Genomic DNA, 26,465 nt, shown 5'->3' with positions numbered 1-26,465 from the left:
AGAGTTTGAGCTCAATACCATTCTGAACTACCTGACCTGCACAAGTCTTGACCATTACATTTGGGACACGGTGTATAAACACACCAATTCCCACATTTGATTGGGCTAATACCATTCTACATAGAGTCTTGATTCATTGACCAGCAGTGCTGGTCTCAAACAAAATTGTCATTGGGACAAACCTTACTAAGGACACTACACATTCTAGAATATGGAATTCAGAAAAGAAGGAATAAATTAAGAAATTATTAACTGGCCATTGATGGTAGCAGATGCAAATTGGTGTGAGTGCCTGGGCATCTAATAGCAGTGCCTGGCAAATGCTTAACACTTATACACAAGCCAAAACTTTGCCAATGCATGTTTTAACAGGACTTCAGTGAAGGACATGCATAGTGCTTATAAATCGAGTGACTAAAGGCAGACCTGGTTACGACATTTTTATTACACCAGTAGCGGTTTTACAGCTCCACTTAAGTCATTAACTCCCAGAAGACTGCTTTGAAAAAGCACTTGCAGGCACTCAGACTGCAAAGTTTGATGGGAAGGATTGATTTAAGTGAGTTCAAAGAGTTCCCATAAGGAGATGTTTTGGGTGGGGAGGAGAAGAATATGGGTAGAAATGGGCATAGGAATTAGTATAGGCCATAGCCAGTCAAGGGTTGAGGTGGCGGGTCAGAAGAAGGACGCGGACACTGTGATAACATTTCCACTTGTTATTTATTAAATAATAAAAAAGAAGGCCTGTGTTTCCCTATTGCTATATGGGTGTTCCCTTACTATATAAATAATAACTATGGTGCATGTCAGTCATCAGAAAGTCTCAAACGAATCAGTCCGCAGTCCAAAATTAGTTCTAGCTGACCCTACCACTATTCTTTCCTGTGGCGATTCCAACGAGAAAACAGGAGCCACCGCTAAAGGAAGATCGTCCGATACAATTGCTGTAAGAGTTTGAGCTCAATACCATTCTGAACTACCTGCACAAGTCTTGACCATTACATTTGGGACACGGTGTATAAACACACCATATACCATTCTACATAGAGTCTTGATTCATTGACCAGCAGTGCTGGTCTCAAACAAAATTGTCATTGGGACAAACCTTACTAAGGACACTACACATTCTAGAATATGGAATTCAGAAAAGAAGGAATAAATTAAGAAATGCACACTGAAAGAAGCGTACATCCAGGCAAAAAGAAGAGGGCAAACAACTCCTGAAGAAGGGGGACTTTCTAACCCTGAAACGCGTTGCGGGTAACACATAAGGATTCACTGGATAACATATGATTCATGAACTTTTTGTATATGTATATAAAAAAACAAGAACCTTATGTGTATAATTGTTTACCTGAAGTTTGTACTAAAAACCAAGGTTGAGTGATTTAAAATCTTGAACCAATGTGCAAATCTAGAATTAACTAGGAATATGTCATGGTAGCATGTTTTGTTTAGTTTTTTGATTTGTGAAGAACACATTAAGATTGATGAGAAAACATACAATTGAAGTAAAAACTATATATTTTGTTTTACAAACTGAGTCAAACGATTGAATTACTGTGTTTATGAAAACAATTAACAAATTGATTGTCTATACAATAACCCGTGGGTGTGCAGGGGACGGGAGAGTTCCACAAGTTTGCGGACATCTGTTGTTCTTATGTTGATTGGTACAACCTAGTGTCAAGGTTGGTTTTCTCCCCGGCATCCCGTTAACTATCCTTAAATTTACTAATTACTTCAAACCTAGTAGGTGTGCACTTGGCTAACAAGATAATCCTAGCACTATTCTAACCAAGTTAAATAAGATCAGGAGGATGCCTCCCTCCTCCTGATTATGTTATGGCAATGTCTCTCCTTCTTGTCAGGTCTCCTTGTTAGTAGACTATTTTTAAATCATCTCTTGTTACTTTCTGTATCAATTCTTGACACTCTTTCACAATATCTTCGGGTCTTCGTCCCGATAATTTTCCAATATTCCACCTTTGCTTGCTTGCTTATTCTCAGGTTCTGGTTTCTGTACCCTTATGAGATCAGTAACATATAGCTTCTTAGCTGGGATATACTGTCTTGGCTTTTAGGGTTCCCCCTTTCCTCGGGACGTTGATTCTGAGTTTCTTTTTCCCTTAAGCGGTTCCCTTAACTTCTGTTGGTATTCATAAAAGTCTCTCTCTGATATTCTCCAATCTTTACTTCTAGGGTTAAGGGGTATTTTACCCTCTTCCCTGGGTATTTGTATTTGTGCCCATGTTGCAGTGCCCTCTCTTTCAGGTTTATTTGTGAACCTCTTTCCCACATTAATACAGTTACAGATCCCGGTACGACTGTGGGAAAGCGGATGTCCCACTGCCTCCTCGGCATAGTGGTTTTGGCGTCCTTGGATGGGTGCACAGCCCCTCCTCATGGTCATGCCACCCCTGGGATTCGGATTCCCATCTCCCTCTATCCTCGATTCATATAGACGCTGGCCCTCCTCCGTCCTGCTCTCGCATTCAGGCCACTTCTGAAAGTTGTAGGTCCTGCAGCTCTCCTTGGCTCCAACTCTTGCAAGTGTCACAGAATCAGTGGGCTTCCCCTGCTTATGCTCCGGGCTCCCTCTATGGACTTTGCTAAGTCCTGGCGAATTCTGTTCCTCCTTCTCAGTGCTCATTCTACCCGTCTCAGTTATATGGAGGTCTCTCCTTAAAGAGACAGATCTTCTTTCTTGTTTGTGGATATATCTATTTCAGATTTGGCTCTTGTCCAATCTCTGTCTTCAATAGTGTTCTGCATATCTGATAGCCCCAAATATGCCACCATGGGAAATGGCTTAGGGGGCTCCTCACAGGAACGGGAGTCCTTGTCCCCAAAGGGGGAGTCTCTCCCTGTGAGGTGCCACTTGTCTTGATCCCTAGGGAGGGTGTTGCAGAGTGGGCTCACCTCCCTAACCTCACATTTGAGTTTCCCTAGAGTTGTCACAGTGGGCAAATAACCAAACAACATTTACAAACTGTGCGTCACCCCTCATATGCCATTTCTCCCTATCTGTACCCTGATGCAATACTGGCTTATAGGTGGGGCAAGCGCCACCTAATACCCCAAACTAAAAAGGACCACTGGACAAGAAAGTTGTTTTCTGCACTTCTCAGCTGTGATCTTGGACTGCGCACTTACCATCATTTATAAATTGAAGCAACTTTTGACTCACAGGTAGAATGGACTGCTTTGCCAAAGGTAAATAAGGTATGTGGGGTTGCTAGAGAACACTGCACCACAAACCCTTTGAGACCGAATAATGGGGTGTTTCTTAGTGCTGCAGTGTAGTGCTAGTAGGCACATATGGTTTGTTTGTATCAATGCCTTCTTGAAATGTTTTTGGAGTTCTCTTGAAGTAGACAACTATTCCAGACTTTCTGCAGAGGCGCAATCAATCTAGTTGTACAAAGCATTGTGTGCCAAGCAGAAAACACCTTCTGCATTGTAATAAATAGTGTGGGGTGGGAGGTCTAGTGTCATCTGCAGAGCCTAGATTTACATATGGATATGGAGTGCAATCAGGACATTGAGGTGAATGAACGTCCATTTAAAAGAAACGTCATTTCGAGAACATTTTGAGACTACTTTATCGCGTAAAGGATTTACTGCAATAAAAAGACACCAAAAAGTGTTGGAAGAAAATATTTATTCCAGAGCTTTAAGAAGGTGACAGCAAGTCACGTTATCGTGGCAGCAAATGTGGCCCGGAATATGGTGGCTCACATATTTTAGAGATATAGACAATTATCAATGGGACACACCACCAAAAGGAGTTTTGAAACTATAGGACCAAAAAAACACTCAAGTCGTGGCTCTTCACGGACCTTAAAAGCGCACCTATATAGAGAAAGGGCCAATCCAACCTAGTCACAGAAATGCCTATCCGGAACCAAACAACCACAGGAACAAAACAAACTAAGTTGGGTTCCATAACCTCTAACAGACACCAAAAAAATCCTAAAGAACCAAACTAGGAAAAGGCCTACCACCGGATACAAAACCTAATAAGGGAACACCAGCACATCCGTAGCCTAAACCAGTGATCTGGTATCTCTGAAAGACATATTTTTGATATCACCCCGTTCCAAAGCAAACCATAAACTGCACTTATATACTCCACATTAACCGGCACAACTGCTCAATAAATAACCCTGATAGTCGAACACCATAGGCTAACACAAGGGCCAACACCTCCTCAACACACGTCTCCAGACAATAATTCCCTGAAATAACACACAACCCCAACACAGATGTACCAACATAACAGTCCACACTCTCCTTAGCACTGATCTATTCAAGCCATCACAGACATTAACCACTGAGCCTATATAGCTCTTAAAACATCTAGAAACGTACACACGAGACAGAGTCTGTCTCTTTCAGATGCCCTGGCAACAATATATCTTGCTTTCATCCCTGTGCTTCGATGAACCCATACTCGATGCCACTGCTTCCTCTTGCAGATTCTGAAGCTCCAAGAGACCATGAGAATATCAGACACTGAGCTGTTTCGAAACTCAATAACATAACATTAAAGTGAAAAAGAGCAGGACAGCAGAAACATAAACATGGGGAGACAACATTTGAGCAAAGCTCTTCGGGGGCTCAAAAAGTACATTCACAGCAAAGGGACATAGAGCCTTTAAGAAGCACTAGCTGAAGCAAATCCATTAATTCATTTCGGATTCTAAGTTTCTGCTGCACGCCCAGAAATGAATCAAAAAACCACTATATCTAAGGACTCAAGCTTCCCCATCACAGATCTTTACAAAAAATGTAATTGTTTTTTAATATTGCGCTTCATGCCAGACTCCAGCCTAAGCTTGTACCGCGACCCAAACCCCTGCTACTCAGTGTAGCCTTGTTTACAAGACCAGAGCGTTGCCCCTGACCGTAGCACTACTTGTTGTCAGGCATAGAAGCTCATTGGTTTCAGGTCAGGTTGGACTACCTCCCACGGGTGTGAGGTCAAGAATAATTTGCGTGCAAATGGTCATTCTGAAATGGCAAAGAAGAGTTTAAAATGATGGAATATGATGTTATCAAGGGCAAATCCTAGTTGTTACCTTAAGCATTTCCGTCCACACTTATTTGTTTTCTCATATAAATACAGAGCAGCCTGTATTACTTTTCTGAAGTTGGATTCTATCGTTGAAACCCAATGACGACAAAACAGAGTGGGCCTAATTCACAGAAGGGCTTTATAATGGCAAACCCCCATTTAGAAACACTCTGTGAATAAGGGCTCGTGTGTTCTCTGCAAGAGAGCAACAATATCTCCCAAGAGGACCGTATGCTCCCTCTTGCATAACAATTATAAGTACACGTCATGAAGGTGATATATTTGCTGCAACATATTTTCTAGGCAAAGCTTGGTCAAAAAGAATGAAATATTAAGTGCAATAATATGAACAATGGTACTCTGAATGTAAGAATGTTAATTGTGCGTCTAATGTCATTACAATGTTTTTTTAGGTGAAATATATGTTGTGTGAGGCTTTATGAAGGGTTTTGTGTTTTTTTTAGATACATGAATGATGGAATAATTGTATGATGCAATGCTTTTATGAAACACTTGTTGAAATAAAGGGAATGAAAATGAAACAGAATTATTTTTGATTCGCATATCTAATCAATTAAGACGAACAATTAGGTTGAGACTTTGAAGGCTAGTCAAGGTCACATTAGCCCAGAAGGTCAAATAAACTCATTTCGCATTAGCAGTTTACTCTGCCCTCTGCATAAGGAACAGGGTCATCAAATCAAACAGAAGCAAGTGGCAGTATGTATTACATCATCACAATAGTATAGGTGACACGAGTAAAGAACAGTGCCCTTCCTGCATGTTTGTGAAGGGACAACAAACACACCACACATGATGCACAAGCATTTGCACTGGAGCAAATGTGGACATGCCCGTTAGCATTTCAGATTTTCCCCTGCTACCTTACACCTGATTTGCAAAGCCTAAAGCAGGAGGACATCTGGAAATACCTGGAGCATCTGTAAGATGTCCTTGATCAACACTTGTGTCATGTGATATGATGTTATATTAAGGTATGTAGTTTGCACTTAAGAATCTCAAAGAAGCATCGGGAATCATCAGACTTTCTGACCACACATACTAAGTGAAGATTAACGCCAATTCTTGACTTCATATGATTTCATATCATTTTATTGGCACACGCACACTTGTGTACGCTAATTTCTATCCACCACCACTGCCTGGATTGCCTCCTTCTTGGAAGGTAGGGTAATGAGGGTCTTTTCAGAGACGGCTAACGCCTCGCCATCACCTGTGGCATTCCTCAATGGTCCTGCATCGCCCCAACCCTTTACAACATCTTTACCAGGCCACTCTAGCCTACACTAACTATGCCGATGATAACCAAATCCTGATCCCTCTCTCAGGCAACTACTCAGATGACTCTGCCACCCTCAACAACATCCACTCTACTATACAGGCATGGATGGCAGCCAATCTTCTTTGTCTCAACAGCGACAAGACAGAAATCCTAATTGTAGGTTCACCACCTGCCCTCAAATCTCTCACTAATCAATACACTGCCTTCCGGATTGACAATTGCCTAATTTCTGTCTCAACATCAGTAAAGACACTAGTAGTTCACCTTGACGCTTCTCTTACTATGTCTAGACAAGTAAGCCCCATTGGCTCTTCTGCAGCCTACAGCACTAAGGTCCTCAACGCAGCCAGACCCTTCCTCAGCAAAAACAACTGCCTCACAATTGCCTGTGCCTACTGCAATGTCCTATTCTCAGGCACCTCCTCTGGAAATATCCAGAAACTACAAGTCTTACAAAACAATGCCTTGAGAGCAGCGGTCCATATCCCAAAAAGAGAACACATCTCCAAAGCTAGAAGAGAAGCACACTGGCTCCCCATCCAAGAGCGCATCAGCTTTAAAATACTGTTCATTACCCACAAGTGCCTCTCCAATACACCAACCCAATACCTCATCCAAAGAATCACAAAAGCTCACTCAAGACCCACAAGAACCCCCTACACTGATCGACTAACTAACCGTGCCCAAAGTAAAGAGAAGCAAAGCTGGGGGCTCAAGCTTCCCCTTCCTTGCAGCCAAACTCTAGAATTACCTACCACCCACCTTGAGGGTTGAGAAATCCTACTGGATCTTTCGGAAAGCTCTCAAAACTCAGCTGTTCTCCTAAACACGCAGCACCACCTGCACTCTGATCTACCTGTCAAACAATGATCGCTATCTCTACCACACTATATAAATCCTCTCAATGTATGCAATTGTCCTACAATTGCAACTGCATCTCATCTATGCTACCCTTGTTGTTGCTTGCTAATGCCTCTCAATCTTGTAATTGTGCTGCCATTGTAACTGCATCTATGCTACCATTGTTTTTCCTGACTAAAATCACAATCGTATTACATAGCTTGTTCTTGACTTGTGCAACAGTATGACAAAGTATGTTCCAGACTTGTACCTGCAATAGTGCCTCAATGCCTTCGGGTTGTTTGTGTGCTTTACAAATGAAATAATAAATAATAAATAAATAAATATTGACAAGGAGAACACTATTTCCTTTCCCACTTAAAAACGCTTTGTGAATCAGTCCCTGCATATGTAGTCAGTTTATAGCTCTACGGGTGCAGACCTTCCAGGAGCTGCTCTTTTTAGGATTATGTGTATCCCCAGATATTCTCCAGTTTCAGGCTTACCGTTGATTGGAGAAGGCATGTACACGTTTTTACTACACCTAGTGGAAAAAAAGGTATAAAGAGGTAAAAACGTCTATGGTTGTTTTTACACTTTTGTTTCAAAATGATTACAACTGCACCGAGTGGAACTTTTGCTCAGAAGTGCAAAGGTAAATTGGTCCCCTGCGGCCAATTGTTTAGATTAAAAGCCCCCCCCCCTCCCTCCTCGCACACAGTGACTGTCCTTCCCTAACATATAGCTATCAGAATGGGAAACTTAATATATGTATTAGCAAGACATGGGGTGCATGCGTTCGCTCGTGGTGTCACGTCGAGAAGGGGACGCCGTCCCATTGTCTTTGCACTGATAAGAACAGGTTAGTGTGTGCAGCGCCGAATCCCTGCCCCAGATACACCTGGCTCCGTGTCCTCGAAAACTTATACAGTGACGGCGAAACATTCCTCCACGTGTGCGCCATGTACCGCGAATTCGGCAGAGGACTCTAGTAACACAATGAATTAAACGCAAATAAAACACCAACTAACCTACCAGCACCCTGTGAGTAGGTAGCGCTCTCTGGAAGGTTCCTCTTTGCAGTCTGAGTCGCGGAGGACCTGTAACTTTACCTCTTCGAAGTCTGTTTGCTTGCCTGTTTCTGGCTTGCTGAGTTGCGGTTGCTAGGTTACACTTCTCTTGACAACAGAAGAAGGAAGCACAGTGGCCTTGGGAGGTGCGATCAGCTTTGACAACGCGCAATCCAGACCGGCTCCCCCCCGACCCCTCGGGGGTTGCCCTTTCCCGCGCCGCCCCTCACTTTCAAAATGCTTCAATTCTTCCGGGACGGATAGACTGACGCCTCCATTTACCGCCCTGGGGTCAGAGCTAGATTTCGACTCACCTTGCCTCTGAACGCTGGTGTTGCCGTAGAGGTCACGTTGCATTTTGGTCCGTAGCAATCATTTGTGTCTACTATCGGCGAACAACTAACTTTAAAGGTTATATTCATTAAAAAAAAGGAAGCGAATATACACCGAAAGATAACAGTGGTCGTATCTGACAGGACTTTAAAAGATACGATGGGCGTATGTACGTCTAAGAAAGAGGAACAATTGCAGGCACGTCATTGACCATATTACAGAAACCATGCACGCTATTAGAAATAGTGCGAAACCTGAAATATTTCAAAGTTAAAAGTTTGCTTAAGTGCTAATATTGTTCCATATTAGCAGTAGGGCAAACCTGCCCTGGTTCAAAAATGCATTGAAAGTATATGTTTTTAGCACACTAGCAATTTCTGCTGCAGTGCTAATACAAGCCACATTTTGATTTACCACAGGCGAAGTTTCGTTAATGAGTGTCCAGGAATGTAACTGTGTAGTGGCCGTGTAGTTATGGTTAAGTTGCTGTTTCCATAGGAAGAGCACTTTTTGGGCGGCTTATAACTTCGCCCCCCCTGGATGAATCCTCACCAAACTTTGCAAACAAAAGTATATGGGCCACTCTGAATTGTTTTGCATGGTTTGGTGATGTTTGGTCCAGGGGGGGCAAAGTTATAGGGGGGTCCCAAAACGTTTTTTTCCCATAGACTGAATGGGGGAAAACTTTGCGCTGGACGGATTTGCACCAAATTGGAGGCAGGGGCTTGGGCGTGAAAGCGTGCTTTTGCAAATTTTGTGACAATCCATCCAGTAGTTCCCATAAAAACAATCAAAAAGTATGTCTCTAAAAATTAGTGATATCTATGTCTGCTCCGTGGTCACACTTCCCTGTTCGCTCCGTGGAGAACATTGCAATTGGCTATTCCGTGGCATGCTGCCCGCGACCATGTTGCGCTTTACTGATTGGTTGTGGCACAGCGTGAAGTGCGTCGTAATCTTTCGATACTTCCGCCATGTTTACTTCATTTTCTGTTGAACGCGAACATCGGCGCTAACATACGTAAACGAAGAAGGCACCAATGCACTTATAACACTTATGGATCACTGTTTCGAAAGGTGAGCGTTAATGAGACGTGGTAGTAGAAAGTCAAACATTGAAGTATTCTTGTTAGCACTGTCATACGGTACAGTGGGACTTGCTACTCATTGTACGAAATGAACTTACTTCGTCCATTTTACAATCCATAAACAACATTACTGCGGTCAGAGTGGCAGGAATCTGAGGCAGCCACCTGCTCTATTTCGTACACACAGCCCTTCTGCACATATAGCCAGTAGCAGTTCTCATAAATAGATGCTGATATGTTATTGCAAAATGAGAATGTATTTGCATTCGGAGTAAAGGCCACTGCATTTTCTCTTTTCAACACAAGCTCAGTACTGCCGCATATTTGTCGACACCCATAAGGGTCCCTTGTTTTTTAACTTTGAGGTACAGGGAAAGAGTAGAAAGAATGTAGGGAGTAACAGTTTGAAAAACATATCGTTTGGTAAGGTTATGCTTCAAAAACCTTTGCACCGACCATGAGAAATTAGTTCCTGAACAGGCAGTCTTCCAGATACACTAGTGTCTGACTACAGCGAACGCAATGGAGGCGCTCCACATCATGTAAGTGTATTTTTGCTGCCTATATTCCGAATTGATTTTATGTTTTAGTTTGTAAAATAAAATATGTATTTTCCCTAAAGTTTTACAAGTTTTATGTGCCATTGCAATGTTTTCCCTACTATGGACATTGCACATTGTCGCCGTTTGTAGGGTGCCACTACATTTCCCCAAATTCAAATAATATTTAATAAGAAAGGTATGTGTTACCATTTTTTTGTGCACAGGTTGTGCAGTGATACACGTTTTATTTCCCCTTCCACCGCGCAGCTACTTCCAAAGAAAAATTGTATTATTAATAACAACGTTCCAGCTTTCTGTGCCGTTCGATTTATTTTTTCCAATTATGGACATTGCACATTGTCGCGGTATCTAGGGTCCCACTACATTTCCTCCTATTGAATACATTTATTACAGAAAATGTTATGTAGTACAACTGTGGTTTATCCAAAGGTTGTGTATTCATACATCTTTTAATTCACATTTCCTCCTCAGATACTTTCTTCCCTATTGTGATTGTCACAGATTACAGAGGCCAAATGATGGGTTCTTTAACCGTCAAATGCAAACTTATAACCGGCTGTCTGAGCATCATAATTCACTGGGATGATCGTGTGGGCCCTCTGTGTCCCTACGCTGCTGTCGCTATAAGAAAGAAGTAACATTCCATCCTTTCTGGTGCTGTATATCACAGTGGTTGAAGTCGTCTTGCACATCAATGTGGGAGGAAAACGACTATTGTGGCGGCAACGCTTACTTTCTGTGTGTGGAAAAAACAATGTGACCTTTAACATTGTCATTGTCGACCAAAGAGACACACTTAATACTTCTGTGGAAAAGTGAATAGTGCCATCTTTTCGCACAGTTCATTGTGAAACAAAATTACTTTATTACTTGCATAGGGCAATGATTTCGCTCACTTTATTGTGAAATAAAACTACTGGGCAAATTTTTAAATGTTAGTCTTTTCTTTACAAATGTACTCTCTGTTTGCACAATGGGGAATGCTACATTGCAGGTCGTAATGTGTTCTTTTGTAGGTACTACATCACGGCACGTACGTCCATATGGACGCATTTGTTTAAGCTGCCAAGGAACGTTATGGAGAAAGGTACTCCATACCACTTGCATTGGCTACGGGAGGGTCTGGCCCATCTCATATGCATTAGTGCCGTCAGGCCAATTTCTGTCACTTGTCAGCCCAATTTCTGTCACCCAGATGCCCTATGCACAGAAATGTTTGTACAATAATATATTGTGACACCCTCCCAATACACATATCTTCACACCTTTCCACCTGTGTCACTTACAAAATTTTGTGTCGAAAGGTGAGTAGTAATGGTGTTGCATCCAGTATTTCTGATGTAATTGCGCTTCGCATCACAGAGTTTGTTTCGCATTTTATGTCAACGTGAGTACATTACTCCTTTGCTGTTTTTACGCACATTTTTACAGAACAAAATTAGTAAATGTACAACACATGTATGTAAAGGTCATTGGCAACGACTGAAAAGCTTTGTGTTGTGCATGTGATAGTCTTTTCATATTTAACGGTACAGCTTCTGTCTCTGAGGGGTAGCCTCTATGTATGGGTAGTGCCCACAATGTCGGGGATATGGATAATGACTGCAAGGGAGAAAACATTGCATTGAGGTCACCATGTCCACCGGGGACTGCCTTTCTGGTAAAAGTCTTGCTCATAACCACATATTTATCGAGGAACACAAATGTGGTGCTGCCATAACAGTAACACAGTTTTTTTTGCTTTCTGCAGCCTGCAATGGAAAGCGAAGAAGGCTTTCTATCCAATGCCCGTCTTCCCTTTGTATGGTGGCCATCTTGAAAAGGGATTTGTTTTCTTCAGCCGGGAATGCCGGAGGCGTTCCGGTTGAAGACAAAAATCCTCTTTCTTGGTACCACGAATTACTGCTGTAAAATCTTGATTGCCAATTGCATTCATCCCCCACTCTTTGGGGAGGAATGGGGGTGAATGATCCAGAAACGTCGGTATGCATGCTTGTTTATATTGTGTTGCACACTTGCATTGTGGAGTTCTGTGGCGGAAATTTTGCAGTTAGAAGTTCTTACAACAATACCCAATGTACTTTCACACTATCAACCAGTTACACATGTCATTGTGAAATGTGTATGACTGTTCGAACACGCCCCCATGCTATACGTCAGCATATGATAATGTGTAATTCTTCAAAGGTGGGCAGTTACTTCAAATGTTCCTTTACAGTCGTATGCTTACGTGTTACTATTGGAACCCTGATAAATGTAGTCGAAAACTTTCATTAAAGTAATGTTATGATGCATTTATACTACTAAAAACCTATGGCATTCAGTTAAAAAAAGTTTGTTACAGGGACGTTATGGTTACGTTGCCCTCCCAAAAACCTATAAAATTCACTACAAAGAAAACTTTGTTGAGGGGATGTTATTGTTAAGTTGCCCTACGAAAAACCTGGGCACTTCACAAAAAAAAAATGTTCGCCCTCCCCATTGTGGTTCAAATTAAAAACGAAAAACCCCTGAAATTCGCCAGTTATGGCAGACTGAGCCCCCTTATTTGCCATCGCCACTGTGCACTGCTAACACTAACACCCAGAACATGAAAGTTGTCCTCTGAAATGTCACTGATGACATCAATGACGACACCACATGTTTAGCCTATTTGTTTTAGTTGCCTGCCATATATATATATACATATACGTGATCAAGCGGTCTGTGTACCGTGAAACGCGTTGTGTTTCGTGCTTTTTCCTATCCATGCTGACTTTAAAATAAAGGCATGTCAGTCTGGATCAATTTGGGTTTTCCTTGCCTCAGCATAGAGAGTCATTAAGGCTTTCTTTATTCCTGTTTCTTTTGGGAGTGCATTCCGTTCATCTCATCCCGTTTCCAATCTGGATCGGGTAATGGGTTTTTTTTAAATATATATATATATATATATATATATATATATATATATATACATTCAGTAAAAAAACTTTGTTAAAGGGATGTTATACTTCACAGTGAAACCAAAAAACACTGCACATTCCCCCATTATGGTAAGCTAAGCAACCATAACTGCCCGCACCACTGTGCACTGCTAACACTAACACCCAGGACAAGAAAGATAACATAATTTTTCGTTTTTAATTTGAAACACAATGGGGAGGGCGAACATTTTTTTTTAGTGAAGTGCACAGGTTATTCGAAGGGCAACTTAACCATAACGTCCCCTCAACAAAGTTTTTTTTGTAGTGAATACACATATGCAAGAGAAGCATGGAACAAGTATGTACACACGGGTACGGCTTTTCTTCTAATATATATATCACACAAAACAACAAGCACATTGTAGGAGCTGCCCTCACATCACAGTATTGCAGACATTTTGCACCAGTGCAAATAGGACCAGGTCAGAAATTGTTAAAGTGCAAAAAATATAGGCATTCAAAGCAGTTTTTCACTCCGCACTGGTGCCAGGACTAGGCCAATTGTTGTCCTGGTGCAAAAGTGCACTGAAAGCATATCATTTTTGCAATTGGGCATGTTTGGCCTTAGTGGTAATCAGGTGCAAAGTTTCTGTAATACCAACTCCCCTTCAGCAATATTGTGTCTGGACCTAAACATTTTTCGACCCCCACCTACATGTTCATGAACGATTCATCACTCCCTCCAGACACTACCAATACTGCAATGTTCATAAATGTGCCTACATGGATGTGTCACACTACAATATTCATCAATAAATGTAAAGGTAGTGGGCCTCACTAAATGTTTATGGTGCTGGAATAAATGGTGGTAAAATGGCAGTGATGGAATTTCAACGAATTGATACAGCCGTACCCTTGTTACAGATGGCGAGCATTTTTGCCATCTCTAGCATATTGTCTACTGCTCATGTACCGCCAGTGTTACATTCAGTAGGACACCTAACATTCACGAAGGCTACCTAATCCGCAAATCACGCATTGAAATGACCATGAGATCATTATGTCGATAGTGATGATGTAAGAACATTATTCTTGGGAGGAATGGTGCAATGCATTGGTACATGTATCGTCATAACATTGATGTAATCGGTGGCATGTCTGATCTTGTGTCAGATAACATCAATCTGTGACAATGCATAGAACTGAAGAAATCAGTCAGACTTGCATACATGATGCAATCAGTTATGCCATTATATACTTCATATGTGACTTCATATGTAGGTCGCAATACGGTCAGGAAGGAGGCCGCTGATTAGGCTCCATAGGCACCTTAACATGGACATTTAGGTAGTGTTTTGTGGCTTTACATTGTAAAGAACTGGAAGTCACTTTTTCTCATTTTAAACGGAGCACTGCAGAAAATGAAAGCGTAAAATAGCTTTTTAAAATATTTTTTATTTTATTGATTTAAAATGCTCACACATTTTTTTACAATTTCATTCTAGATTCCAAAGCCGAGTTCTGTTTTTCTTTTTTTCCTTACTGTTACTATTTCAGGATTAAGGTTTCCCAAGCTCAATATGTTGTAAACATTGCGTAACTGCAATTATTTCGCTTGTCCTTTCACCCTCCATTAGTCGCTTCCACCAATCCTGTTCTTCATAGGAGTACAAGTCCTTGAAGAAGTGGATCATATGAATGCTTCTTTCTTTCGTAAGGCCCTTACAGTTCAGAAGGAGATGTCTTAGAGTTTCCCTAAAGTCCGGTCTCTCACAGAATCTACATCCATTTGTAGTTGCGATTCGTCTGATTGCCCTTACTTCATTAGTTGCCAGAATACTGAGCCGTGCTCTCATGAATTGCTTTTCCGCTGCAGGTAATTTTGCAACTGTACTGAGGCATAGGAGAGCTGCAAAGCAGAGATAGCATCTCTGCTTTGTTTCCCCCCTCCGACTCAGGAAAGCACTTTGTTTTACACTTGCATGAGATGTTCATTCAGGGGTAAAACTAATAGATTCCAATGGAATACTCATCACAATAGCACCTGATAATGAGCAGGCGGATTCCATTCGAATGTATTATAAAACAACGCCTGCAAAGCACAGTTGCAGGCAGTGGTTTGTTTCTCTCATAGCGGAGAGGAAAAGAAAAGAGTAAAGGTGATTTTGCCTTGGTTTTACGCTTTATTTTTGCAGTCGCCTTAGAAATGTGGAATTAAAATTGGACTGGAATATTTATTTTTCTTGTAATTCCCGATGTGGACATGTGATGTTAATTAGGGTTATATAAAAGATTCGCAAAGTTTTATGTATCCTAGACAGACTGGTGGTACGTTAAACTGTAAATTTAAGGCATGCCTGGTTATGGCATGGTGGATAATGGGTTCAGATAATGATACAGCCACAGCATTTCAATGTCATATTGTTGTCCGTTTGGTGAACAGTTCTCCAGTCCTGACAGGTCCGGTGGATATTAACTGTCTGGCCTGGGTGTTTCCACAACAACCATAGTGCACCCTACCCCAGGAAATTGATCTTTTGATCCTTGTGAGGAAGCCAACACCTTCCTTGAGGGAACAAGAACTCTGTTTGGGATGTCCCCTGGAAAAGAGTGCTTCAAAAACAGTACTGACATAACAAAACCATTTTCACACCAGAATGCTGATCACTCAAGTTCTTCTGAAGAAAGCAGAGATGGGAAAAGGGTGGACTTAGAGGAGCCAGAGCACAGATTTAGGCTGAAAGGAGTTTTGTCAGGTTTCGTACCTTGTCTTGGTCCTTTTGAGATCGCTGGAGAAGGCAGGTGCCAGCCACAGTAAAGATCCATATGACTGACTTCCGCCATTCTGAAGATGATCGCTCCACTCCGTTTCGCATGACTGGTGCACGCAATAGGAGGAGTCTCCAGTTCTTAACAAAGGAATACATAAGACGTTAGCATGTAAGTTGCAACTTTCTTGTTGTACCACAATATTTCCCCTTTCCCATCAGTTCCCTCTCTTTCCTGATTACCCCCCTTTTCTAATTGTCTCCCATTCTCTCCTTGACTCTCCTCTTGCCTTGCTCCTGATTCCAAATGTGTGACAAATCCATGCGATTCCATTGCTGAACTTGTCTTCTCTCTCCAAGCATCTTGTTGGGCCTGCTGCATCTTATCCTACTGTGCACCTCGTCAGAACAAGAAACCTGCTGGAATTCCTCACATCTATGTTGTGGACTACAACTCCAACTTCGCTCGACTCAATGGGTTTTCCTCTTACTTGAGTTTTTCTTTTGGTCGGGCCTCTCTGTCCGCCTGCCCGCTCTGTTTCCATTGAGGCGGCCCTGGCTTCCAAAGAGGACCGGCCCTACCTCTTCAAATGAAGAACTATCACCAAGTGTAAGGCAAGGACAGTTGCTGAAAGCTCTGAAAGGTTCCACCATCATGGGTTCCGCCAGGACTCCCTTCCTGCACCTCCCCATGCCCTACAGACAAGGCACTCTGTGTGTGATATCAGAAGGCCAAGGACGCTTGTTACAGCAGCCTAGACTGCACACCTGACAACAGATGTGCTTTGGACCAATTCGCCCTAGCAATTTCATTTGCTAAGGGAAGGAAATCCTACCATTAGTTGATTCATATTTGGACTCTCAGAAGATGAAATATTCACTTCAACGCTGTTGGGATTACAGTCTATTCCAAAGTCCTCTGCCATAGAGGTGAAGACAGGAGTGTCCAAGTCAAAGGAAAAATCTGTTCCCTAACCATACATGGGGCATATTTTGGGTGACCTGTTAGCTGACCCAGGCCTACTGCAAGAGACACTGCTAACCAGGACCCTGCTCTCTGCAGGTGATAAAAACCTGGAAGTCTTCTCTAATACGCTCCTGGCTGGGAAGTTCAGAGAGAAACAACGCACCTGGTCCCTGGGACTTCCCAGCAACAATATGCGTCTGGAAACCATGAAAATGACAGCACCACACATAAAAATCATAACTAACATAACATAACCAAGAATTCAAGAATCTGCTCTAGATCCTGTTTTCCCACTTCCATCCATTGTCAAGACAGGTCGACAACTTCAAGATGTCTTTTGAGTCACTACTAGCTACAGAAGTTGCTTTTGGCATTTGCTGTTGTCCGATACGCTGTCGAGTCATCGAACTGCGGATTAAACCCATCACCTACCTCTGATCCAGCACATTCGAGCTAATCACAACTGAAGCACTGCAATACGCCGCTGGACCTCCTAGAGGCGACTTGACTGATTCGAGACACCGACGCGACACATTGCTTGCCTGCGCTTAATCCAATTGAGCTGATCATTGCTGCAGAGACCACCCTTCACATTTGGATCACTTTGAGCCAACTCAACCTGTCTCTGCCCCCTTGATCTACTCAAAACCATGGATTAGAAATATCTTGATGCCATCTTAACCCAATAAAAGCGCTAAGAAAGCCAGCTCAATGTTGTCAAGCCTCAAAGACAAGACAAAAGGGTATTTGCAGTGGCACTGCTCCCCTACTGCTCCATATAGGGCCCTAGAAGTCCACACTGTGGCTGTTTTAAGACATGTTCCAGTACTTTTGACATTTGCTGCTTGTCAGTTTTATTGCACACCTGTCTTCACCAAGGGAGCTCCCTTTGGTCTCCAAGTCTGTATTTTTGGTCTTACCTTTTCAGAGGTGGACCTTCAGTATTTTTAATTAGTTCTATTTATTGCTGTTTTTTAGTATTAAAGTACCTATTTTTTAGAACCATGGTTGGAGATTCTTTATTTCAGTACCTTCGTACTATTGATGTTTGTGTTGCAATTGTATCGACTCACAATCTTACTGAAAACTATGCCTGTCAAACTGTGCTTGTTTCACCTTTATGATTAGGATCACTGCTGGCTTAGTATTAGTTTGTGGCCGAGTAGGTGGTTTAGCCACTACTCATCACTGTACTTCTGCAGAGCAATAGTCAAACTAGTAGGCAGTGGTGCAAGTAAAGCGTCACACCTGTGCGGAGTACCTGTATAGTGTTCGATTATCCTGGGAATTGGTTCCAGGTTGATGTCCTAACTAAAGCTACTGTTGGCTTTGGTATGCCAGAGGTCTGGGGGTTACTAAGAGCTCACTGTCACAGCTCCTAGGGCCCAACAACCCTCCCCAGTAAACAAACGGAGGACTCAGCCAAGGGCAAGTTAGAGCTGACATTTATTACACAAACCAACAGGGATCATACAGTACATTCGAACATTGCCAGAATCACTGCTCCCAAGCCCATTTGGGGGCCATTTTGTTGTATCCGTGCATCATTCTGCTGCTTGTGCTGAATAATGTGATGATAGGCATGTGCTGGTCACTACCTTGCTTGTCCTGTCCTCTCTCAACCTCACAACTGCTGTCCCAGTATGTCTTTCCCCAGTCGTTTGGTCAATTGTCAAAGACCTGTCAATGTAAAGGACATCTCCCCCTCAAGTGCGTCCTCCTGGACCTTGCGAGTGTCACTGAATTCTTCTTTGTTTGCTGTACAGTTGTGTGCATAGGCACCCTTCTGTAAGACATCGGCGATGAAAGTCAGCTGGTTGACAAGTCTGCATCTGACTATCTTGAGAGCTGGGTTTGATAGTAATACCTCGCATCCTGAAGCTCTCGGTGTCGTCAAAAAAATGCTCTTCAGTCTTTCCAGTATTGCAAAGAGAGCATTCTCCACGTAGAGAGTGGTGCTGCATCCCATGGTAATACTTGCTGATTTATCCACTGTGAATGTGGATGCAGACAATGTTTGTTTGCACAGATAGTGACCTCTCATTACTGGGTCTAATTTCCCACTGTTATAGGCTAGAGGCTTGTGCCCCATACTTGTCTTCTGTGTCAGTACTGCGGTCATAACCACTCCATCAGAGTGTGAGAATATGAAAAATTCCTTTTGATAGGTTGGGATACCTAACACTGGAGCTGTGCATATTGCTTCCTTCGGCTCGTTAAATGCCTCAGTCATTTCTGTTGTCCATTGTAGTGTCTTATCCCCCCTTTGTGCTTCTTTCAGTGCACTGAAAAGAGGCCTACTGTAGGTGCTGTAGTCAAGTACCCATGCCCTGCAGTCCTAGGAACTGCTGCATTTGTCTTACAGTTTGTGGGGTTTGCCCCCCTGCTTATTGCTTCTGCCCTTTCTGGTTTCACTCTTCTGCCATTTTGGGATATCATTTGTCCAATAAATAACACTTCTGTCTGGCAATATTGTAATTTGGCCTTGTCCACCTTGTACCCCTTTTCTGCTAGTGCTGTCTTCATGTGTACTGAGTAATTTCTACACTGTTCCTTTGTTTTGCTGCTGATCAATAGGTCTTCTACGTACTGTATAACTGTGCTTCTATCTGTACATTACCTAGATCCATTTGAAGTACCCTTGAATATGGAAGGTGATTCACAGTACCCTTGAGGAAGTCTTGTATGTTTACACTTCTTATTTATATATCAAAATTAAGTTAAGTCCTGTGAGTCTGGGTGTAGTGATATAGATAAGAATGCATTCTTCAAATCTATGACAGTGAAGGAGGCAGCTTCCATGGGGATGCTACACAACATTGTCGCTGGGTATAGAACTAACGGAAAGTGTGCTTCTACAATGTGGTTAAGAGGGTGCAAGTCCTGTATAAAATGCCATGATCCCCTCCTGACTTTTTGACAGGGTACACAGCTGTGTTGCATGGTGATTCTGATGGCACTAGGATGCCCTGCTTCACCAGTGCTGCAATGGTTTCATAGATGCCTTTGTCTGCCTCTCATGAAAGTGGGTACTGCTTAACTCGTGGTAAGATGGCTCCTGGCTTCAGCTTTATCATCACTGCTCCTATTCCTTTCAGAAGCCCCACATCCTAGGGACTTGCGGTCCATAGGACGCTGGGGACCCTTGCTAAATTGTCCTCAAGAAAGGTCAGTGGTGCTTTCAGCACCAACACCATTCTCTGTGGTACCTCCCTGTAATGTATCCTCACCCAATATGTGATGCTCATTTCGAACACCATCTCATGATCTGATCTGTTGTCTTTAAATAGTTCTTCTTCTGTATCTGTGGTCAACTTGTACCCTCCTGCCACAGCAATCACTGCTCACCATGGTCGCCCTGTGTAATCTGTCCCGTGCACTGCTATCCTGTCGTTCCCCACTATCACTGCCTCTAACTCTAGTGGCACTATTGTCCGTTCCTTCTCATTTTATGGCATCTCTGGCCTCAATAAGTACTCATTGGGAAGGCAGCACATTTTCCCCTGGATCCCTGGGTGCCATGCTATTATTATTTCAGTCCCATACTGAATCAGTTCCTCATCTACTGGCACCCCCCTCTGTACCTTCTGTCCACAATAGGCTTGAATTATTTCCCTCATGTTTAGAAGGTGTATCCCTGGTGTGAAACACACTATTCCATTGTCAGAGAATGAAATGCTCATGTTAAGTCTGTTTATGATGTCTCTCCCCAGTCTGTTTACAGGTGTCTGTCGAGAATACAATAAGCATAAACATAGATTGTGCTCCCCTATAGAAAGTGCAATATCTTCTGTGAAAGGGACAACTTCCGTTTCCCCAGAAAACCCTTAAGCATTCATGGCATTGCCTGACATACTATATTTCCTTTCCCGGATGCATGATTTAGTCACCCCAGTGTCTACGAGAAAGTAAAAAGCTTTGTCACCTATCATCACCCCTATATGTGGTTCCTTTGCAGGGTTGGGTGTAATCGATAGGATGGAACACATCAAGTCCTTCTGTGGGCTGTCCTATTGAGGGTATAATTACATTCTGCTCCCCATGAATGGGTTGTCCCCCACTACAGTAGCTCCCCCTAGTTTTCTTTATTTTTTTTCTATTTCTTTTTGTTTTGTAATATCTTTTTATTAGTTTGTCAACAAAATATAGTTCCATCACACAGGAGGTAACAAGGTTGTACAATAAAGTTAACACATCAATAACATCTTATTACTACCCCATCAAGCAACATCTAAAATATCAATACTACCACCCTTAAATATGTCAAGATATTGGGCCTCATTATGACCCTGGCGGTAGCCGTGCCCTTATTAATGATTTTTTAACAGGTCCAAGAAAAGGGCAGTAGCCGGGTTATGCTGACCTTGGTGGACCTGGTAATTGCCCTTTTCTTGGACCCGGTAAAAATCAATCCCCGTTCCCATAGGGCTCAATGGGAATGATGAAGATGCTAACAACAGGCCCGTTAATGACGGGCCCATTGTTAGCATCCTGGCCTGCTAGCAGGTCCTGCTTTTCACCTCTGGTGAGACCAGACATGAAAAGCAGGACCCGCTAGCAGGCCTCGTAATAGGGCATCCCGTAATGAACGGTGCCAGTCCCGTACCAGCACCGTTCATTACAGGAGCGCCAGGGTTCTAATGAGGCCCATTATCTCCCTATGTAAATAGCAAAATCCCCCTAGTTTTCTAATGGGAGTCGTTGTAATGAAGTGTGTGCATGCCACTGTCCCGTCACTTGGTTGTGTGCTTTTCTGCATCTGCAGTATTTGCTGTGCCATGTATACGTGTTGTGTGTAACCTTGCATCTGTGGTGTCTGCGAATACTGCTGCATAGGCACTTGCATTTGTGGTGCCTGTATCATGGGCTGGTGTGTCTGGGTATGCAGTCAGTGTCTGTCCTTGGTGTTGTGTCTGGTCCTGGGCATAGAACCTCTTCTGTTCCCCTTGATATGCTGGCTGGTATTGCATTCCACCATTTTGTAGCGTCCCTCCCTTGCATACCCTTGAGATATGGCCTATCTGTCCACACACTCAACACTGGGGTGGTTCTCTCACTTGCCTCTGACACCACCCAGAAAACCCTTGAGGGCACTGCTATGTTTGCTGCCCATATCCTGGAACCCCGCCCCCCCCAGAAACCTTCCTTGGTTCTGCTGCATCTGATGCCCGTACTCGTGTCCCCTTGGTGGCTCCCTCTTCCTTGGAACCCATGCTCTGCATCCCCCTACCCCATGAACCCACCTCCAGTGGGTGGTGGTGCATACTGCATCTGTGGTGCTCCTTGTCCTCCCGTGCTTGTTAATGCTGCCCCTTTCATGGCATATTTAGATAGCTTCTTCTGCACTAACTTTGCCTCCTCCTGCTTTTATTTCCTCATGCTTTTTTGCATTAACCTACAATAATATACTCTTGTGAGTTGTATTTCTGACCAAGGTTTGGCTTCCATCCGCACCAACATCTTTAGTTGCATCTGCACCTGTTCTGGCAACCCTTGGCATAGTATATGATAAAATAATGCCACTGTTTTGTCCTACGATTCCCACATTTCAAGGCGTCAAAGCTCTTGCATAGTCTGAATGTAGTGTAAGGGATCTTCGCCTTCCCCCATTTTGCGTGCTATAATCGCACTAATGTCTGATGTGTCTGGGTACTGCGTCTGTAGAGCTTGCCATACGGCCGCTGAGCAGTTAGAAAATGGTGCACCATCGTGTGCCATGCCCTGGGTTGATACTCCTGGGTACCCCGCCCTTTTCTACACGTCATCAGCAGCTTCCCAGAGGATTGGCCCTTATAGCCCCTGTAGTCTCCCACTGCTAATTTATGTCCCACTGTCATCCTTTCCATTTCTTGTATCAATTTCCCCGCACCCTTGGTTAACAAGGGTAGACTACACCTCAAGTTGTCCTTATCTATATGCTTCCATGGTATGTATTGAGATCGCCCCCTCAGTCCTATCAAGTGTGGCGCTGCTGTCTTGCTCCATTCGCCTATCTCCTCCCACCTTGTCATCTATCGTGCCCATTCCCCACTTTATTCTTATGTCTCTCACTGCACGCTCCTCCTCTTCCTTGCATTTGCGCTCTCTTACAAGTTACTCTATTTCCCACCTTCTCAGTTCCCTTCATACTAAAACATGCTTTTCCTTCTCATCTTCCTCCTGTTGCATCTGGAACTTTTTGAGCTCCCTCCTTCTCCTCCTCCTCATCCTCGCTGCTCCCGCTCCTTCTCTTCCTCCCTGTGCTTTTCTCTTCACACCCTTTCATGTCCCTCCTCTTCTTCCTTCTCCTTTGTTTCTACTTCTTCCATTATCTCCGCCCAGTCTCGCTCTTCGCTGCTATCCTTACGACTCACTACTTCCGTATTCACCCCTGCTGGATCTCCTATTGCCTTCCTATTCAACTTCAGAAGTATCTGCCATTCTACCCACTCAGAGCTAGAGCTCTTCCTTGGTGCTAGTCTGGGTCTCGCTGTGTACCCCTTTCCCACCATCTGTCTGTCTGATCCCTTTCTGCCCCTCCTCCTTAGTATATGGTGGAAGTTGGAATATTGGATTTATGCACCTCTCTGCTGCCTTTAGCTCCCGTATAGGGTATGGACCAGGCGCATCTGCGGCAGCCCCTTCTTTCTCGTGCTCAGGAAGAGGTGGGGGAGTGGGGGCTGAGGGCGCTGCACACGGTGTCTCCTGCTGGCTCAGCATCCATTGATGCCTCGCTACTTCCCCCTCATCCTCCTGGAACATTTTCCAGAGTTCGAATATCACCTTGCGATTGGTCAACTTTTTCCCTTTATAATTGACTAAACCATGGCAACAATGCAGAGGTTTCTCCAAAAATGTGCAGCAACCATTACAGACACACATACAAGACAATTTACCTTCTGTGCTTTTCGTCCATTCCATGCTATATTTACAAATCTTTTCCTTATATCGCAGAAGGGCCTTATATAGGTGCTGTAGGGGCGTATCCCCCCACACTTCCCCTGATACATTGCTTTATACTTACTTGACCTCAAGTCGAGGTTTTCGATATTTCCATTATTATACAATCACAAAAGAATACTTTCACTTCAGTTTTCTCAACTTCACAAATAGCGGTTCTCGTCAATTCTTCTAGAACCTTTCCGGCTCCCACTTAACCTGTTAGACGTGTGCCACGCACTGCCCTTCTACAACCTTTTGCTTCCTCAGGCACACCCGCCAATCATGCACATGTAGCTTCCGTGCACCACCACCAGCCTATTCCATCAATTTTAAACTGTCAGCACCAACTTCTGTACCTCCTTGTGCTCTCCTAGTCCTATGCACAGACCCGATGGGTGACGTCACCACTTCACTAAACAAGTGAGTGCTAGAGATCACTTACAATGCTTACGATGCTAATGTCCCATTACACAAGCATTTACTCAACCCCAACATGAATGTACAGCTGTCTTCCTGCCTCCTAACAGGGGATACCAATATTTCTCGTGTTCAATCTGTACCTACAGTATCGCCTTGTAGATAAAACACTTCTGCAACACCTTCCGCAATCTAGGTTAGCTCCCTTTGCTAAGCGTTTACACAGGGATGCCATCATCCATGACACAAGCCAAAACGCCCAATCCACAGGGAATCCAATATTCACATAAAGGCTGTCATCGGTACCCTTGAGTCAATAGTCTAGGTTATTCAGCAGAACCTTTTACCTCGAGATCAAATGCTCCCTAACCACACAAATGACATCTGCCTCCGCTCCTTTCCTTACTATGCTTCACAATGCTCAACACTACTAAACAATACTGAACAATACTTCAAAGCTATTCAACAATACTCGTTACCACCCCACACCCAATGTTACTTTACCACCCCTCTTAGTTGCTTGCGGCTGGGAAATCAAAGGGTGCATGGCAAGTGGGCAAACACAAGGAGCTACTGTTAGATTGATGTTACTAGAGGGTGCAGTATGTTCTCAGGAACAGGTGAAAGGGCCAGCCCTTGTCTACAGATTACCCTGGCTGTAAAGCTATCTGCTGTTGCCTGGGCTGGGAACATGTTCATGGGAAAGGGGGTTGGCTGGGTTTAGGAGAAAATTGAATCCCTTTCTCTGGGTAGTAGCGTGGCTGGAGTTCCACAACCCCCACTATATACAGTCACATACAGTGTAAAATGAAAAATGCATTAGGAAAATGAAAAGTCATGCAATGCATTGGTAAAATGAAAAATACAGAAAGCCCACAGTTAACAACAAGTGACATATATGTGAAACACAAGTGGAGGCTGTCAGGGGTCCACACATGGAGACTACCATTTCCACAGCCCCCTCATCCCTCATCCCAAAAGGACCATATCAAGTGGGCTGGGAACCAACATCACACCTCAATCTGGGCCAGTCTGTAACATTCATGGATTAGGGAGTCTGGATTCCAGGATGCGAGGGGGATATGGGCCATGGTCCAGTAGGGCCCAGGGGTCTGGCAACACTTTGATATGAGGCACTAGAATAGCTTGCAGATGACAATTATTGCCATCAACTCCCCAACAGCATACAGGACATATGAAAGAAGGTTTCCCCAGAAGGAGCTGAACCAGTCTCTTTTATTCCATCCAGAAAGTCCTTGGATGTATTCTTGGGTGTGGCCGGAAGGGAGGTGTTGTGAGTGGCGTGGAACAAGGATTTCCTCAGAGGTGTCTGGCACAAATACACAACAGTTTGATTTGATCCAATAAGTGCACACACTCCGCCATTGGAAGTCAATATCATGTTGAGGGCCATATGGTTTGGAGAGCCAGTTTTCTCAACTTCCTCTGCTAGGTGGCCAATGTTTCCAGTGAGATAGCAGTCTCATTCACCACCACCTCCAGAATTGCCTGCAACCAATACACAGCCCAACCTACTCAAAGCACACAGGGAAGGTGGCCTTGTACCGCACAGTTAGAGCCTCTTTTTCCAGGAGTGCACTGTGCTTCCTGGGATGGCAGAGGAATAGATGGTTGACACTGGCAGGTACAGCCTGGAGCGGGAAGTCTGCACCATGATGGGGAGGCATATGGGCATAAAGCCAGTGGTTCAGACTGAGTTTGCAGGCCACCAAATGGTAGATCTGGAAGAAAGAGTTCTCTTGGTAGTCCATGAAAGCAGGAGGGAGGAGCAGCAGAAGCAGAACAAGCATTAACTGGCTGATGTCGGACATTATGGATTGGCTTTGGGGAGCCATTGGGAACAAGAGCACCTGCTCAGAGCAGAGCATGTACAGATGAGTAAGAGTTCATCTGCCCTCCAAGCCTTTTGGTAGCAAATGAAAAGTTCACTAGGTCCTGTGGAAAGCAGAGATCTCACAAGTAAGCAAGCCTGAAAAAAATCAAAACTGGTAACTAAAGACGGGATGATGGCATAGTGTAATAATGAGAGATGAAAAGCAAGGCTAGTATGCTGGACAGAAAATGAGAAAATAAAATACACTTAAAGCAAAGTGAGTTTGGGACACTGTAGATGTATGATAGTCGCACTCAGAGATTGGGAGGCATTGAAAGCAGAACTGTCACACCCCAAACACAGATAGAACTACAAACA

At 43.5% G+C, this 26,465-nt stretch overlaps 1 protein-coding gene across 3 annotated transcripts in view; it reads right to left on the bottom strand.

Moving 5' to 3' along the window:
* TBATA (thymus, brain and testes associated) overlaps positions 1–8,388 on the bottom strand; it is a 236,132-nt gene extending 227,744 nt beyond the window's left edge. The window contains exon 1 of one of the 3 annotated variants that reach the window (XM_069610744.1): positions 8,259–8,388. The gene's annotated coding sequence lies outside the window, so the exon portion shown is untranslated. The remainder of the gene's footprint in view (positions 1–8,258) is intronic. The other 2 variants (XM_069610745.1, XM_069610746.1) reach the window with 2 other exon arrangements.
* Between the last annotated feature and the right edge of the window lie 18,077 nt (positions 8,389–26,465).

Source organism: Ambystoma mexicanum, chromosome 8 (assembly GCF_040938575.1).
Source record: "Ambystoma mexicanum isolate Mex_15411 chromosome 8, UKY_AmexF1_1, whole genome shotgun sequence".
Taxonomy (NCBI): Eukaryota; Metazoa; Chordata; class Amphibia; order Caudata; family Ambystomatidae; genus Ambystoma; species Ambystoma mexicanum.
The sequence above is the reverse complement of the archived record's forward strand: the minus strand, read 5'-3'. Positions and strand labels throughout refer to the sequence as shown.